The sequence below is a fragment of the Moschus berezovskii genome, chromosome 17 (assembly GCF_049115385.1).
Source record: "Moschus berezovskii isolate FMDL1 chromosome 17, NW_MosBer_1.0, whole genome shotgun sequence".
Taxonomy (NCBI): Eukaryota; Metazoa; Chordata; class Mammalia; order Artiodactyla; family Moschidae; genus Moschus; species Moschus berezovskii.
The window spans coordinates 36,509,425-36,528,227 of NC_142476.1; the positions used below are offsets into that span (position 1 = coordinate 36,509,425).

Genomic DNA, 18,803 nt, shown 5'->3' on the forward strand with positions numbered 1-18,803 from the left:
AAAATGAAGAATACTATTCTTCTGAAAATGATCATCTTTAATTATTTTGCTCATTTAAATAACCTCAAAAAAGTTTAATTTGGGCAGTTCTGGTTATATATCTGAGCAAAATTTCACACAACTGAAGCCTTAACTCAATAATAATATTTCAATAGTAATAAACTATTACTTAAAAAAAAAGCTCAGTACTGAAATCCAGGAACATAAAAAATGGGCACAATAGGGATTATTTATTTAAATTTATGATGTCTGAATGATCTATCTGCCTCGGTTAAATGAAGTAATATTATTTGCTTCTTATTGCCCTGCTAGGTTTTAGAAGACACTACAAATGAGTTTTATTCCTAGAAAAATTATTGATTTAAATTAATTTCTAAATATTAAACCTAATTTGTCATTGGCTCTTCTGAAGAACTTGACAACAGCAAGTCCTCTCAAAGAAACACATAGCTGCCCAGCTAAAAGACATTTCCCATCCTCTCTTGGCTTCCCAGGTGGCTCAGTGGTAAAGAATCTACCTGCCAATGCAGGAGACATGAGTTTGATTCGTGGGTCAGGAAGATTCCCTGGAGAAGAAAATCGCAACTCACTCTAGTATTCTTGCCCACGAAATCCCATGGACAGAGGAGCCTAGTGGGCTACAGACCATAGGGGTCCCAAAACAGTCAGACACGACTAAATGACAAAAGTGAACCTAATCTTAACTGATGCAATGTGCATATCCTAACAATTCCACACTTAGCATATACTCAAAAGTGTAGACAAATGTTATCTAAGAGAGTGACAGAAATGTTCTGTATCTTTGCTGTTCAATCAAGTAGTTGCTAGCCATCTGTGATTATTGAGCAATTGAAATGTTTTCAACATTTAAAACTGAATTTTACATTTTACTTAATTTCAATTAATTTTAAATTTAAATAGCCACATGTGGCTAATGGCTACTGTATTGGACAGCATAGCTCTAGGTATTAAAAAAACATCAAAACTGTAATTGAGTTAATTTTAAACGATATAAAACTTCTCCCTAATTTATATATAAATTAAAAGTTAAGTCACTCAGTCGTGTCCGACTCTTTACAATCCCGTGGATTATAGCCCACCAGACTTCTCCATCCATGGGATTCTCCAGGCAAGAATACTGGAGTGGGTTGCCATTTCCTTCTCCAGGGGATCTTACCGACCCAGGGATCAAATCCAGGTCTCCCGCATTGCAGGCAGACGCTTTAACCTCTGAGCCACCAGGGATCATACATAACAGTACAGTAAAACTACAAACATCATTTTAATAAGAAATATGCCTATAACTATACTGTGCTAGAGTAACATATATTATCACCCTGCTTATTTAACTTATATGCAGTGTACATCATGCAAAATGCCAGGCTGGATGAGTCACAAGCGGGAATCAAGATTGCCAGGAGAAATATCGATAACCTCAGATATGCAGATGATACCATCCTAACGGCAGAAAGTGAAGAAGAACTAAAAAGCCTCTTAATGAGGGTGAAAGAGGACAGTGAAAAAGCCGGCTTAAAACTCAACATTAGAAAACTAAGATCGTGGCATCCAGTCCTATCACTTCATGGCAAACAGATGGGGAAACAATGGAAACAGTGACAGACTTAATTTTCTTAGGCTCCAAAATCACTGCAGATGGTGACTGCAGCCATGAAATTGTAAGATGCTTGCTTCTTGGAAGAAAAGCTATGATAAACCTAGACAGTGTATTAAAAAGCAAAGACATTACTTTGCCAACAAAGGTCCATATAGTTATGGTTTTTCCAGTAATCATATATGGATGTGAGAGTTGGACCATCAAGAAGGCTGAGCACCGAAGAACAGATGCTTTCGAACTTTGGTGCTAGAGAAGAGTCTTGAGAGTCCCGTGGACAGCAAGGAGATCAAACCAGTCAATCCTAAAGGAAATCAACCCTGAATATTCATTGGAAGGACTGATCCTGAAGCTGAAGCTCCAGTACTTTGGCCATCTGATGCAAAGAGCCAACTCACTGGAAAAGACCCTGATCCTGGGAGACTGAGGGCAAAAAGAGAAGAGGGTGGTAGAGGATGATACAGCATCACCGACTCAATGGACACAAGTTTGAGCAAACTGCAGGAGTTAGTGAAGGACAGGGAAGCCTGGCATGTTGTAGGCCATGGGGTCACAAAGAGTTGGACATGACTTAATGACTAAACAACAACAGAGTAATGTTATTATGATTAACTTGAGCTATGCCTATAGAAACTTGGAATATGTTAGTTGTGAGGATGAAGACACTTAGACAATGGGTCTAAAACATACACCTTCTACTTTCATACAAAAAAAATATCCTGAATTTCATCTAAATTTGAAATCAACTGCTCTTAAAAATGTGATAGGATTTAAATAGTTTTCACACTTCTCCATTCATATGCCTCTTAACTCAGAGCTGCTGGAATACACAAAAGACTATCTAAAAAAGTATAATGCCTTGCTATGCATTAACAACTGACCTAATATTATGTTGGAGAATATTAAAGCAAAATTTGTACTCAAATTTCAATAAAATTACTTCCTAGCATGCAATGAAATTTTTTTTGCTCTGCTTTAAAATCTAGTAGATATTTTTCCTCCCCAATGTTAACGACCTTCATGTCAAGAGGTACGAATATTACGGATAGTAAAGCACAGTCCTTAGGTTATTAATAAACCAGAAAATTCACAACAGAAAGGTATCTCAAAAAGGTCATGCAGTTTATATGCTCACATTTGTCTATCTTCTTCTCTCCTTTCCCTTCAGGCAGAATTAATCTCTCTGATCATAAAGTACTCTGTGTGATAGATCGCCTTCTCACACAGCACTTACTGTACTAGGTCATGATGGTTTTCAAAACTGCCTCTGCTTTACACCTTGAAATTCTCAAGGAGACACCTCAGAGGGGACTGTGGTAGTGGAGCAAAACCATCCAGAAGTGGCACAAAGGAGTTTGCTCTCTAGGGCAGAGGAAAAGAAGAGGAGAAATGTAATCACGGCTCACTTATCCCACGTTTCTGTCCAGGGCTGGTCTTGGTTACAATCTGCTTTATTTCAGTTCATCCTGTAGTTCGGTGTTGGGTATACCTCTGTTTGCTTAAGGTTTCTGAATTGCAAAATCACATGCAAATTAATGAATAAATGAGATAACAAATTTAACCATATAATGGATTAATCCTAAATAAACCTTCTAAGTCACTTTGGTTAACATTACACAGTTTGCTGAGCAGAGTATTCTAAACGGCACTCACTGTTTCTGCAACCTCTGTGTAACTCCCTTTTGTTTTAAATAATCTATACAGAATCAATTAAGTATTATATAAATACCACCCACTTCCTTAAAATAGAGACATGAGCAGATGAAGGACTGATTTTAAAGTTATGAAACGATGTCATCTTTAAAAATTCACTTTGAGTGACATAATATTAAATTTTAACTGCTGCCTTAAACTAAAATTACAAATAACTCGTTAGTTATATGAATTTCTATTTTTTAACATGAAAACTAACTCTATATTTTATATACAGAACAGGCTAGACTTGTGACACTAGGTATATATGATAGCAATATTAGAGATATAAATGTACTCCAGAAACAGTAAATATCCTGGTCAGAATATCCAGGAGCAAAACCAATACTGGCAACTATTTACCATCATTTAATATATTTACCCACCTATTACCTCTAACCAACTATCCAATTTAAGACCCCTTCGGGGCTAAGTAGGGAGTAAAGAAAGCTATGATCTTCACCACTGATGTACTATAATAAGTTAAGAACCTTCTGCCTGAGGTAATCAGCAAGACAGAGAAACATACAAAAGTATACCACTGCTTCCTCATTATCCAAATTCTACATTGACATTTTAAGCCCACCTTTCAGATGGGCTTTTCGTTGCATCTCTGTCTTAAAAAGCTGTCATTCCGGAAAGGTTTGAGAATTTCCATAGCAACTTCAAATTTTAAAGTATTATTTCTCAAAGTGTGGTCTTAAACCACCTGCACCAAAATCTGAGAAGGTTTGAAAATTGCAGGTTTCTGGGCTCCAAAGCCCCACCAAAATGAACTCAGAGAAACGGAGCCCAACTTTTCACAAACATCCTCCCACAAGATTCTGGTGCATACTCAAGTTTGAGAACCTCTGCCTAAGAACAAGCTATTCCTGTGACACTCTGTACATGCATTAAGAAGCACTGGACATACACATATACCCTACACTTTCAAGATATGATATCTAGATCAGGAGCAATAGCAACATCAGGGAACTTGCTAGAAATGCAGGATCTCAGCCCTGTTCCAGCTCTGATGAATCAAAATATGCTCCAGGTGAGCTCCTCAGGTGATTCATATTTACATTAAAGCCCAAGGTGTACTTTAATAATACTGCTCTAGACATACTGTCTAGAGCAGTATTATTCTTGAAGGCAGGTTTCCTGGAGCAATTTCCATCAGTAAGCGGCAAAGTATATCATGGATACTATGGTAAACACCCAAAATACACTTTATAGTGAAAAAGGCAATCAAAGCCAAGGCCTATGCTGAAACCACTGAGGGATGATTCTGAGTATCTTTCATTGAATTTTTAAATGTCCGTGATAATATCCTCTCCATTCCTTTCTACCAAGCATTTTATTAATCATAGAAGACAGAAGTCATTCAAAATACAACTGAGAACAGACAAAAGCTGAAAAGGAGAGACTGCATAGCAGCAATGTTTTGTGGGTTTGCGAGTTGTCCTGGTCCCCAACTTCAGACCCACTTAATATATAAAGAATAAGCAAGACCTTATTCATTTAATTCAGCACATTCTAAAAGTTGTTTTCCCATGTATGGATGCATTTCTGGTTGTGGTATAGCTTCTTACTGAATAAAAAGATTTGATGAAAAGAATCAAAAACAAAATGTTAAGAGACAGCTCTCTTAGAACCTTTTTTTAAACATGGTAGGGCACAAATTAGAGAGAGGACTAATGTCCAGAAAGAAACACTTGAAAACTAGACAGGAAAAACAAGAACTAATGTGCATATTCTAGATATATTTTGTGGTACTTGACAAAATATCATGCTGCCATAACACTACACAGAAATGACAACTTATTTTCTTAATCACAGAAGCATATTAAGTTAGTTATAAAATTTATTGCTAGGAAAAGAAATGCAAAAAAGCAAAATGGCTGTCTGAGGAGGCTTTACAAATAGCTGTGAAAAGAAGAGAAGCAAACAGCAAAGGAGGAAAGGAAAGATATAAGCATCTGAATGCAGAGTTCCAAAGAATAGCAAGGAGAGATAAGAAAGCCTTCCTCAGCGATCAATGCAAAGGAATAGAGGAAAACAACAGAATAGGAAAAACAAAAGATCTCTTCAAGAAAATTAAAGATATCAAGGGAACATTTCATGCAAAGATGGGCTCGATGAAGGACAGAAATGGTATGGACCTAACAGAAGCAGAAGATATTAAGAAGAGGTGGCAAGAATACACAGAAGAACTGTACAAAAAAGATCTTCACGACGAAGATAACCACGATGGCGTGATCACTCACCTGGAGCCAGACATCTTGGAATGTGAAGTCAAGTGGGCCTTAGAAAGCATCACTACGAACAAAGCTAGTGGAGGTGATGGAATTCCAACTGAGCTATTTCAAATCCTGAAAGATGATGCTGTGAAAGTGCTGCACTCAATATGCCAGCAAATTTGGAAAACTCAGCAATGGCCACAGGACTGGAAAAGGTCACTCTTCATTAAAATCCCAAAGAAAGGGAATGCCAAAGTATGCTCAAACTACCGCACAATTGCACTCATCTCACACGCTAGTAAAGTCATGCTCAAAATTCTCCAAGCTAGGCTTCAGCAATATGTGAATCATGAATTTCCAGATGTTCAAGCAGGTTTTAGAAAAGGCAGAGGAACCAGAGATCAAATTGCCAACATCCACTGGATCATGGAGAAAGCAAGAGAGTTCCAGAAAAACATCTATTTCTGCTTCATTGACTACGCCAAAGCCTTTGACTGTGTCGATCACAATAAACTGTGGAACATTCTGAAAGAGATGGGAATCCCAGACCACCTGACCTGCCTCTCAAGAAAACTGTATGCAGGTCAGGAAGCAACAGTTAGAACTGGACATGGAACAACAGACTGGTTCCAAATAGGAAAAGGAGTACGTCAAGGCTGTATACTGTCACCCTGCTTATTTAACTTATATGCAGAGTACATCATGAGGAACGCTGAGCTGGAAGAAGCACAAGCTGGAATCAAGATTGCCAGAAGAAATATCAATAACCTCAGATATGCAGATGACACTACCCTTATGGCAGAAAGTGAAGAGGAACTCAAAGGCCTTTTGATGAAAGTGAAAGAGGAGAGTGAAAAGGTTGGCTTGAAGCTCAACATTCAGAAAACAAAGATCATGGCATCTGGTCCCATCACTTTATGGGAAATAGATGGGGAAACAGTGGAAACAGTGTCAGACTTTATTTTTTGGGGCTCCAAAATCAATTCGGATGCTGACTGCAGCCATGAAATTAAAAGACACTTGCTTCTTGGAAGGAAAGTTATGACCAGCCTAGATAGCATATTAAAAAGCAGAGACATTACTTTGCCAACAAACGTCCGTCTAGTCAAGGCTATGGTTTTTCCCGTGGTCATGTATGGATGTGAGAGTTGGACTGTGAAAAAAGCTGATCGCCAAAGAATTGATGCTTTTGAACTGTGGTGTTAGAGAAGACTTTTGAGAGTTCCTTGGACTGCAAGGAAATCCAACCAGTCCATTCTAAAAGAGATCAATCCTGGGTGTTTATTGGAAGGACTTATGCTAAAGCTGAAACTCCAATACTTTGGCCACCTCATGCGACGAGTTGACTCACTGGAAAAGAGTCTGATGCTAGGAGGGATTGGGGGTAGGAGGAGATGGGGACGACAGAGAATGAGATGGCTGGATGGCATCACCGACTCTATGGATATGAGTTTGAGTGAACTCCGGGAGTTGGTGATGGACAGGGAGGCCTGGCGTGCTGTGGTTCATGGGGTCGCAAAGAGTCGGACACGACTGAGCGACTGAACTGAACTGAACTGAAGGACAATATTATCACTCAACTATGGCAATATTATCTATATATTCAGCTTATTATAAAATGTACAATGCAGGTTTGATATAAATACTTAAAAAATATCTTTGGAGAAATTATCTCCAAGCACTCATTTAAGTACTTAATAATGCAAAATTATATTTATTATAATTTGACATTTACTTTGTACTTGACTCTACATAAAACTTACTCTTTAAAAAAATATATTTATTTGGCTGGTCAGGGTCTTAGCTGTAGCATGCAGGCTCTTTGCTGCAGCATGTGGGATCTAGTTCCCTGGCCAAGGACAGAACCTGAGCCCCCTGTATTGAGAACAAGGTGGACCACTGGATCACCAGGGAAGTCTCCAAACTTACTCTTATTGTACCCACATTTCTAAGATTTTTAGGAAGTGCTTTGAAATCAGTTAGTGCTTAAACACCCCATTTAAGCACTAACTGGTTTCATAGCACTTGCTAAAAATTTTAGTAATGTGGGTACAATAAGAGTTAAGTTTTATGTAGAGTCAAGTACAAAGTAAATGTCAAATGATAATAAAACAGAATTTTGCTATTTTCATGCATTATGTCAGGGTCCCTATTGTATGTTGCTGATATCTTGTCGCTAAGTCTTGTCTAACTCTTTTGCCACCCCAGGGACTGTAGCCTGGAGGCTCCTTCTGTCCATGGGATTTCCCAGGCAAGAATACTGGGGTGGGTTGCCATTTCCTTCTCCAAGGGATCTTCCTGACCCAGAGACTGAACCTGCAGACCCCCATCTCCTGCATTACAGGCAGATTCTTTTACCACTGAGCCATCAGGGAAACCTTAGAAAAAGAAATGTATCCAAATGTCTAGTACCTTTGCTCCATCTTAATAACTTAGAACTGAATTTGAAAACAATGTTACATGTTACAGGAAGCAAATACAAGAAAATCAAGTGAAACTGCTGTCACATATTGGTCGATCCAGTTCAGTTCAGTTCAGTTCAGTCGCTCAGTCGTGTCCGACTCTCCACGACCCCATGAATCACAGCACGCCAGGCCTCCCTGTCCATCACCAACTCCCGGAGTTCACTCAAACTCATGTCCACAGAGTCGGTGATGCCATCCAGCCATCTCATTCTCTGTCGTCCCCTTCTCCTGCCGCCCCCAATCTTTCCCAGCATCAGAGTCTTTTCCAGTGAGTCAACTCGTCGCATGAGGTGGCCAAAGTATTGCAGTTTCAGCTTTAGCATCAGTCCCTCCAATGAACACCCAGGATTGATCTCCTTCAGAATGGACTGGTTGGATGTCCTTGCAGTCCAAGGGACTCTCAAGAGTCTTCTCCAACACCACAGTTCAAAAGCATCGATTCTTTGGCGATCAGCTTTCTTCACAGTCCAACTCTCACATCCATACATGACCACTGGAAAAACCATTGCCTTGACTAGACGGACCTTTGTTGGCAAAGTAATGTCTCTGCTTTTTAATATGCTATCTAGGTTGGTCATAACTTTCCTTCCAAGGAGCAAGCGTCTTTTAATTTCATGGCTGCAATCAGCATCTGCAGTGATTTTGGAGCCCAAAAAAATAAAGTCTGACACTGTTTCCACTGTTTTTCCATCTATTTCCCATGAAGTGATGGGACCAGATGCCATGATCTTTGGTTTCTGAATGTTGAGCTTCAAGCCAACCTTTTCACTCTCCTCTTTCACCTTCATCAAGAGGCTTTTGAGTTCCTCTTCACTTTCTGCCATAAGGGTAGTGTCATCTGCATATCTGAGGTTACTGATATTTCTCCCAGCAATCTTGATTCCAGCTTGTGCTTCTTCCAGCCCAACGTTCCTCATGATGTACTCTGCATATAAGTTAAATAAGCAAGGTGACAATATACAACCTTGACGTACACCTTTTCCTATTTGGAACCAGTCTGTTGTTCCATGTACAGTTCTGACTGTTGCTTCCTGACCTGCATACAGGTTTCTCAAGAGGCAGGTCAGGTGGTCTGGGATTCCCGTCTCTTTCAGAATGTTCCACAGTTTATTGTGATCGACACAGTCAAAGGCTTTAACATAGTCAATGAAGCAGAAATAGATGTTAAACACTAAATTCCAAAGTCACATTACACCCTTTTCTACTTGCTATACTAACAATGCTTAGTTCATTGCTCAGAAGTCCTAAATGTTAGACAATGATAATTACTATATGTAAACAGCACAGCAATGCCTACAGCCAAGGAAATCATTCCACAAGATGCTTAGTAGCTCAGTGGAAATTATGTGCTTATGAACAACAGAATTTTAGCTTGTGATGCTATTTGTTCATACATTTCAAAAGTCTGGCTGCCATTCATACATACAGATTAGCTGCAAAGATTTGTGAAAGAAGCCTACCTAGCAATAACTTCTGCTTTTGATCTTTAATAATAATACTTGAATTACAATAATCTGGGAGAGACCACATGCACAGCTTTGATATCTCAGTACATCCAGTTCTGCTCCTGCATTTCTGGTACTCAAACAGTACCACCTTCAGGTCCAGGAAAGATGAGACTGTACCACAGACCCTGTGATGCAGACGATCCTAGTATCGCCAATAGCCCAAACCATATCTACTGACGAACACTGGGATGCCTTCTGCTACTTGGATCTGGGGCTCACAGCTGACACAGTGCGACCCTGACCCTGAACATCTACTCTCACAAGTAATACTCCTTTAGCCCCAAGGAAATGCTTCTCTCCATCTCTTATCCCTCCTCCTCAAAATAAAAGGAGATTATGTCAGAACGCCCTGAAGGTGTGCGGGCTATGCTGCTGTGGAAGACAGATAGATTTTGCTCTGGAGCTTTGGGAAGATTTGAACGATGAAAGCACTTAGATAAGAGAAAAGACAAATTAATTAACTTGTCAAATCCTTCTTCTCAGACATCATGAATGCAATAAATCCCTGCTTAACCACGTATCATTTCCCAAGAGTGCCAAGGGCCATTTTCTTGCTTCATGTTTTAATTTATGGTTCTGGAGGTACTTGCAAATGAACGTGGTGTTTGCAAAAGTTGCACACAGCAGCTGAAGAGTATTTTACAATATTAAGAAATTCATAAATCTCTTGTGTTTGCCTTTTACATCAATTAGAAGGAAAATAACCTGAAAATAGTTTTTAAACTGTTTATATTTCCTTTAATTTATATTTTTATTAACATGTATTCAAATTTTGGTGAAATAGCTGAAATATTTGATTGATTGGCCAGTAAATTGCTCCAAATTTTATTTAAATTTTATTAACAAAAAGAATATAACTAAAATAAAAATAGTATAGGCATAATTAACTAATCTTTAGAGTACTCAACAGTTTTAAATTTAAATTCAGAATACTGAAGATTAGAAATTTGTTGTAGGTGAGATCTTTTCTTACACAGAAGACTGGGAGCTTTGTAGAAAAGTTTTCTTATCAAGTATCATAAATGCATAAAAAATTAGAATTAATTCTGACCTCTCCAAGGTTCTTCTGCTAAACTTTGTTGGACCCCAAGACATGGTCCCAGTGGTAAAGAACCTGCCTACCAATGCAGGACACATAAAAGACCTGGGTTTCATCCCTAGGTCAGGAAGAGCCACTGGAAGAGGGCATAGCAACCCACTCCAGTATTCTTGCCTGGAGAATCCCACGGACAGAGGAACCCAGTGGTTACAGCCCATAGGGTCGCAAAGAGTCAAAAACAACTGAGGGGACTTAGCACGCATGCACGACTCCCAATCTAGTGCTCTTTCAGTTTCAATTTAGGAAGATTTATAAAGTTCATCTTACATGGGATATTTAGGTTTACACTTGTAATTTCTTGACCTGAAAGTAATGCATTTAGAGCAAGAGACTTGATCTGCCTTAATGTGCTAGAAGTCCTTGATTGATATCCTTTCAAATTCAAAATCTCCAAAAATAGACTGAATCATCACATTTACCTTAATTGTCTGTCCTTAACTTCCTGATACTCAGCACTGCAAACTTTTTGTTTTTACTTCCATTATTCTAGAAGGTAGGGAAAAGAGGACCTTGCTGTGATTTATGTCAGAGTGTACTGCCTGTTTCCCTCTAAAAGCTTTATAGTTTCTGGCCTTACATTTAATTTAAGCCTTAAATCCATTTTGAGTTTATTTTTTACATGGTGTTAGGAAATTTTCTAGTTTCATTCTTTCACAAGTAGCTGTCTAGTTTTCCCAGCACCATTTATTGAGGAATCTGTCTTTTCTCCATTGTACTTTTTTGTCATACTGAAGTCAGACAAAGAAGAAAAAATATCATATGGCACCCCTAATAGGCCGAATCTAAAAAGAAATGATACAAACCAACTTATTTGTAAAACAGAAACAGACTTAGAGTATGAACTTATGATTAAAAGGGGGAAAGCATGGACGGAAAGAATAGTTGGGGAGTCTGAGATGGACAGGTACACACTGCTATATTTAAAATGGATAACCCACAAGGACCTACTGCACAAGGAACTCTTCTCCATGTTATGAGGTGGCCTGGATGTAAGCGGAGTTTGGGGGAGAATAGATACATGTGTGTGTATATATATATATGTCTGAGTACTTTTGCTGTCCATCTGAAACTATCACAACATTGTTAATTGGCTATACTTCAATATAAAGTTGAAAAACTTGAACAAAAAATACAGTAACAATGTCCAACAAGACACACAATGACCAAAAAAGATAATTCAACCAACCATTCAGCATATATAAATAGAAAAAAATGCACAATGGGAATCTCAAATAATCTAGCACATTGCTATTTCAAGTGTGGTCTCTGTATCAGAGCACCAGCATTACCTAAGAGTTTATCAGAAAGATAAACTTGAAGATCTCAGGTACCACCTCAGACCTGTTAATACTTAATATGAACCTGCAATTTAACAAGATCCCCAGGTGATTTGTACCCACATTAAAGTTTAAACACTACTCAACTAGTAGGTTCATTGTACCTGCTTGAATATAACAACTATCATTTTAAATATTCATTAACTATGGCAAACATGGTACTCCTAGACACATCATGTGCTATTTCATTTACTTATTACAATATGATAGATATTATTTTCCCTGTTTAATAGATGACAGAATTAGGGGTCACAGAAGTTAAGTAACATGTGCTCAGTTGCTTCAGTCATGTCCAACTCTTTGTGACCCCATGGACAGTAGCCTTTAAGGCTCCTCTGTCTATGGGATTCTCCAGGCAATAATACTGGAATGGATTGTCATGCCCTCTTTCAGCAGATCTTCCTGACCCAGGAGTGGAACCCATCTTCTATGTCTACCTGCATTGGTAGGTTCTTTACCACTAGCGCCACCTGATGGCCATGGCCAAAAGTTAATGGTGACAGACCTCGGATAGCACCCAGGTTACTGTAGTTACACACTGCCTCTCTAACCACTGGTCTCATGAAAAAGAATCACTCTTAACTGTCACTTGTCAACGTCTGAAATATTTTAAGAGGAACTAAGAAGGGAAAGGGCTTCCAAGGGTGGCTCAAGGGTAAGGAACCCTCCCTCCCCTCAATGGATACAGGAGAAGCAGGTTCGATCCCTGGGTTGGGAAGATCCCTTGGAGAAGGGAATGGGAACCCAATCCAGTATTCCTACCTGGAGAATCCCATGGACAGAGAAGTATGATGGGCTACAGCCCACGGGGTCACAAAAGAGCTGGAAACAACTAAACAATAAGCAACTAAACAATAAGAACAACTAAACAATAAGAACATGGGAATAAAGCAAAGTACCGTGACATTGACATCTTTTTATCAGAATCTCTTGGGTTTTCAAAACACTTCTCTTATACTGAGTGTTACGGTGAGGGGTAGACAATGAAGGTTTGAAAATAGTGATAATCCAGTTGAAGAATAGAGATAGCTCACATAAACTAACAGAATACCCATAAGAAATTAAAATATCAACAAATGCAAAATGACACTTTACAAACTGAGTACATAATTTCCAAGAAAAGTACTGAGTAAATTTATTCATTTTAATGTAACATTTATTAAGTACTTAATATATGACAGGATTACATTTGGATGTAATGAAGATCTAAAATTAATTTTAAAAAAAATAGATTCTCTGAGCTTAGGGACCGTGAGACTGACAGTATAAACATTTAAGTACAAAAGAAAAAATGATAACCATTACAAGATACACGTATACAAAATGCCAGAGGAACAGCTAATTCCACTCCACCATGCCTCACAAATAGGAAAATGGGGTTAGTCACAGACTGTCTAAAGAAAGTTTGGTAAGGCCCTAAAAAGAACTGGTTGATATGGATTAATTTCATGTGCATTCATTTTCTTGTCTGTAAAACAAGGGAGTTAGAGATGAGAAACTGCCAAGAACCTGTAACATTCTATGCAGGAGCCTCAGGGGAATGGCTGACTGTAGGACTCCTCAACCTGCTTCACTTAGAGTAGCTCAGCCATCATAAGTTCTGTATACACATCTAAAGGAGATTTTACTGGCTTTAAAAGAAAGTTGTTTTTTTTTTTAATTTTTATTGGAGTACAGTTGATCTACAATGCTGCGTTAGTTTCAGGTGTACAGCAAAGTGAATCAGTTATAAATATACCCACTCTTGGTTTTTTTTAGATTATTTTCCCATATAAGCCATTACAGAGTACTGAGCAGAATTCCCTGTGCTATACAGCAGGTTCTTATTAGTTATCTATTTTATATATAGCAGTGTGTATATGTCAGTCCCAATCTACCAACTTATCCCTCCCCTATCTTATCCCCTGACAACCTTTAGTTTGAACTCTACATCCAGTCTCCTTAATATGGCATATGTAATTCTACAATGACAAGAGAAAGTTTAAAAATTTAAAACACTTTAGCACTGTGGAATTATATATGCCAAATTATGCTTACCTGAAATCAAGTCTAGTCTGCCAGGAGACAATCTCAATTACTTGCTGCTGCTGCTGCTAAGTCACTTCAGTCGTGTCCGACTCTGTGCTACCCCATACATAGCAGCCTACTAGGCTCCTCTGTCCCTGGGATTCTCCAGGCAAGAATACTGGAGTGGGCTGCCATTTCCTTCTCCAATGCATGAAAGTGAAAAGTGAAAGTGAAGTCGTTCAGTCGTGCCCGACTCTTAGTGACCCCATGGACTGCACCCTACCAGGCTCCTCCGTCCATGGGATTTTCCAGGCAAGAGTACTGGAGTGGGTTGCCATTGCCTTCTCCACTTGCTAAGGAGCCTCTAAAATAAGAAATCAACCTAAGGGGAAAAAAGGGCCACAGGTACTGTAAGAAGGGAAAACATCATCAAGGCATCTTGTTCCCTGGAGGCTCTTGAGCCTATGTGAAGTTCACTTCCGGGTTCTAACTGGGATTTGTCCGCCAGTTCCAGATGGCAGATGCCATACCAAGAAAAAGAAAACAAGATGTTGTTCAAAACGTATGTTCGAGACACTGAGAGTACAAGGTGGGAAGGCTCTGGTGGCAAGGGCGGGGCAGCAGGGAGAGAGTTGGCTTTACTAAAGTAACAGAGAATGCAGCCTGCTTCTGCAGAACCCCAGAGAAAGCAACACCACTTGGCATATGACGAATTCTGCACACCAGCATGCTTCACAGAGGTCCTATGTTGTCAAGGGACAGAACTCACAGCACAAACACCAAACAGCAGTGGCCTACCAGGAGGCAGAAGTGAACATCATCAAATAAGGTAGCTAGTACCAACTGTGCTCTTGAATATACAAACAATGGGGAGAATGCTGATACGGTAGAATCAGAAAAACCATGTGAATATTTCTATACCATAGTTTTTGCCCCTGTTAAAGTAGGGAAACACAATTTTATGACTGGAAGGTTATAGATGAAATAGTATGTTGAAGAAAACAACAAGAAAGACATATGACTGACCAACTTTGTTTACTGTACTGATTTTTTGGAGGGAATAAATTAGTTTGTCATTTCTTTTGCAGAGATTTCAGTTCTTTGACTTAATAATATTCTGGCAGGGGTGGGGAGAGAAGGTAACAATATACTATATAAGAACATGGGTTAATATTCCTACCTCTTAAGGAATTCTTCTGCTAATTGATAATGAAGAAAACACTCTAACAGAAATGCAGATAAAGACCACAGACATTTAATTTATTATAAAGTGGCCATACCTCTTTGTACCTGTCTAGGTATTTATTAATAAAGGTACTGTAAAGATATTCTTACTATATAAGCAGATACAACCTAAAATATTGCTCCATGCTTTGACTTTAAATGTATGGCAGTATTTCACTGTATTCAAAATTGCTTTTTCTTCCTAATACTTTTCAAAAGTATCCTTATAATATGTATGTCCAACTGAGGACAATGCTGGGTTAAAATAGGTACCTAATATGTATAAACTTTGTTAATGAAAACAGAAAGACATAAATGTAATTTTCTCTTTCTAGTTTAAAATATTACAGAACAAAAATCAGTTAACACAGCAAGCCTGAGACTGCTGTCCTTAGAAGGGCCAGCTTGCAAGGCTGGCCATTTGCTGGCATCTGGGAACTTGAATTTGGAGAGGGGTCCCACCACTCTCTAACTGCTAAATATACCTAAACTATTTGTACAGACACGCATTTTATAATGAACACCTACTTTCCTTCTAGGAGTCTGGAATTTCTGTACACACCAGATAAAGTGTGTCTATGTGACTCAATTAAAAACCTTGAACTTCTAGGCTCAGGTGAGCCCGTCCTGGAGAACTCAGCTGAGAGAACGCTTGGAAGCTCATGCCTGGTTTCCTTCAGACTTTGTGCCTTTTCCTCTTGCTAATATGCTTGTATCCCTTTTACTGCAATAAATCATAGCCATGAATGTTACTATATGCAGACTCCTGTGAGTCCTTATAGCAAATCCTCAAACTGGCAGTGGTCTTAGGAACTCTCACCATGATAACACTTCTGCCCACCGTAGGAAAAGTAGATAAATGATCCATTTCAAGACTCATCAGCAATCTCTAACCTCATCCTTTGCCCCGTATATGTGGTCAGCCACCATGTCCTTCAGACTCTCTTTTTTTTTTAATAATATTACTTTCTTTCCATTTCCCCCAGACCAATATCCTTGATTTCTTTCCTGTTACCACTCTCCTGATCACCTCAAGCTCAGATTATGACAACAGCCTCTCTCATTCTGCTCTGACTCCCCAACAAAAGACTACAGATGAAGTGGCTGAAACAACAGAAATCTATTTCTCACAGTTCTGGAGGCCAGGAAGTTCAGGATCAAGGTGATGACCAATTCATTTCCTGCTGAGAGCTCTCTTCCTGGTCTGCAGACAGTTACCTTCTTGGAGTGCCTTCACACAGCAGACAGGAGAGCACTCTGCTCTCTCTTCCTCTTCTTTTAATAGGACTAGCTGTATCATATTAGGGTCTCATCCTTATATCCTCATTTAACTTTTACCACTTTCTCACAGGCTTATTTCTAAATACAGTCACACCAGGTGTTAAGAGTTTGAACACATGGATTTGGGGGGGGGTGTGTGTTAAACTTTGAGAACATAACAGTCTCCTATCTGGTCTGACTTCTGTAATAAATTCTGCATTCTGCAGCCAGATTAAGCTTTCTGGGAGGACCGTAGTCACCAAGCAGGGATCTCTAACACCTATGGTATACAAAACAAGTACTCTAACCTGGTGACCACAGAGTCAGTATCTGACATCTGAAGAGGATTTATTTTGGAAGTTAATAGAGTGGTTTGAAAGAGTATTTAGTTCTGATTTGGATACATTCAAACTCTTTTAAAAATATTAATTGCCTAGTGTTAAATTCTAATAAGTATCTACTCTTCTAAGGTGTTGTCCACTTTGCAAAATTTCTAATATATGAAGAAATTATCATCTTCGTAAACAAATTACTCCCTAATAAGTATACTTGAGTGTTTGAAAGCAAGCTGAATATTTTACCTTCCCTCCCTATTAAAGAAGGTAAACACCGTCTTAATATCAATTTTGTATCCCCAAGCCACTCAATTTTGTATCCCTAAGCCACTCAATTTTGTATCTTCACATCGCTGCCTATTAACTTTTTAAACTGAACTAGAAAGTAATATTAATTCTTCAAAATAACTAAAATACCATCAGTGCAATAATCACATTCAAACAGAAAGGAGCTTCACCAAAAAAAAAAAAAAAACAGCTAAGTGCTAAGTATAACTGAATTTAAAGACAAAAAACTACATAAAAAGGGATAAATTTTTTAAATCCGAGTGAATCCTTCTCAAAGAAATTCATGCAAAGTGGCTAAAATGTGCTTCTATTGAAACATAATCAGTATCAATACATCAAGTTTTTTCTAAATTTCTGCTATGCATAAACCACTATGCTAATCAGTTACTTCAGTGGATTTATAAAAGCTTAATACATAGTGTGAGCCCTCCTAACTCCTGACTAGGAAAATAAAAACGCAAAATCCAACTTTCAGTTAACCTGGCTAGCACACAATGTCAATGAAGTCATTGGTTTAATCTATGACAACTGGTATGCCTTGTTCCCTAAACACTACATTCTAGAATTCCCTTGATGCAAGTGAGGGTCAGGCATTATAACGTGGACATGAAACTAAAAATCTGTCTTAACTTCTGGAAAATTAATCAACACCTTTGCATATAAAAGGTAGTAGCATTACCATTTACTTTGGCGATATAACTAAGTTTACATAGATTGTGCATATGTCAATTTACATTTTTTAACTGAGTCTTCAGGGGATTTAAAAAAAAACAGTACCAAACTTAATCTGTGAAATTCAGAATCAATTCCTAGCTGATGACAGAGAGGTGAAAAAAAAAAAAGTATATCAATCCACTCTGTGAGAGAGGGTGATGCTGAGCCAGGACATTTTGGTAGGTACCTACCAAATGCAGTAGTCATTTTGTGCAACCAGTAAGAGCATGAAGGTGGGTCATGGTCATAGAGAGAACTTGATCATGCAACCACTGTCAAGAAATAATCAAACACACAAGGCATGTTTGGGCAAAAGTTCTCAGTACCACTGAGAACTCTGCTCTTATAGCTGTGAAATAACCAGAGCTTGTTTTTTCTTCTCAAGGCAGTTTAGTTCTATAGTACCTGGCCCTCCTGGGCTTCAGGAGGGTAAATAAGGTCTGTCTGGCAGTGACAATCCCCAGTGAAGAGAGCTGAGCCACTTCCCAGGATGCTGTCAGAAATTGGAACTGAGTGAAATTTGTTTCCTTTCAGTATTGGTCTAGTGAACAATTGTGATGTACCTGTTCTGTTCCAGTCCAAAGGGTTTAGGAAACAGTGTATGTTTGCTTCCAACTGACACTGAAATAATCAGTGTCTTAAAACTGATTAGTTTGGGGCTTCAGTGGGACACAGCATTTATGACAAGAGCCTCTAAGATCTAGCCTCTCCCCAGGGAGACACTTTCAGCAAAATTTAATACAGTGACTCTCAATCTTTTGAGTGCAGAGAGAAATACTTAGTTAAAAATTCAGGTTCCAAAACAGCACATGAAAAGATGCTCAACACTAATAATTATTAGAGAAATGCAAATCAAAACTAAAATGAGATTATCAGCTCACAGCAGTCATCATCAAAAAGTCTATAAACAATAAAAGCTGGAGAGGTGCAGAGAAAAGGGAACCTTTCTACACCTATGGTGGGAAGGTAAACTGGCACAATCACTATGGAGAATAGTATGGAGGTTCCTATATAATGAAAAATAGAGCTACTATATGATC

At 38.6% G+C, this 18,803-nt stretch overlaps 1 protein-coding gene across 2 annotated transcripts in view; it reads right to left on the bottom strand.

Annotated features, from left to right (window-relative positions):
• Positions 1-18,803, bottom strand: part of RABGAP1L (RAB GTPase activating protein 1 like) — a 729,399-nt gene that overhangs the window by 433,595 nt on the left and 277,001 nt on the right. Inside the window, exon 1 of one of the 2 annotated variants that reach the window (XM_088845319.1) lies at positions 13,973-14,198. The exons of the other annotated variant lie outside the window; for it this stretch is intronic. The gene's annotated coding sequence lies outside the window, so the exon portion shown is untranslated. Of the gene's footprint in view, positions 1-13,972; positions 14,199-18,803 lie in introns of those variants that run through there. 2 annotated transcript variants of the gene reach the window in all.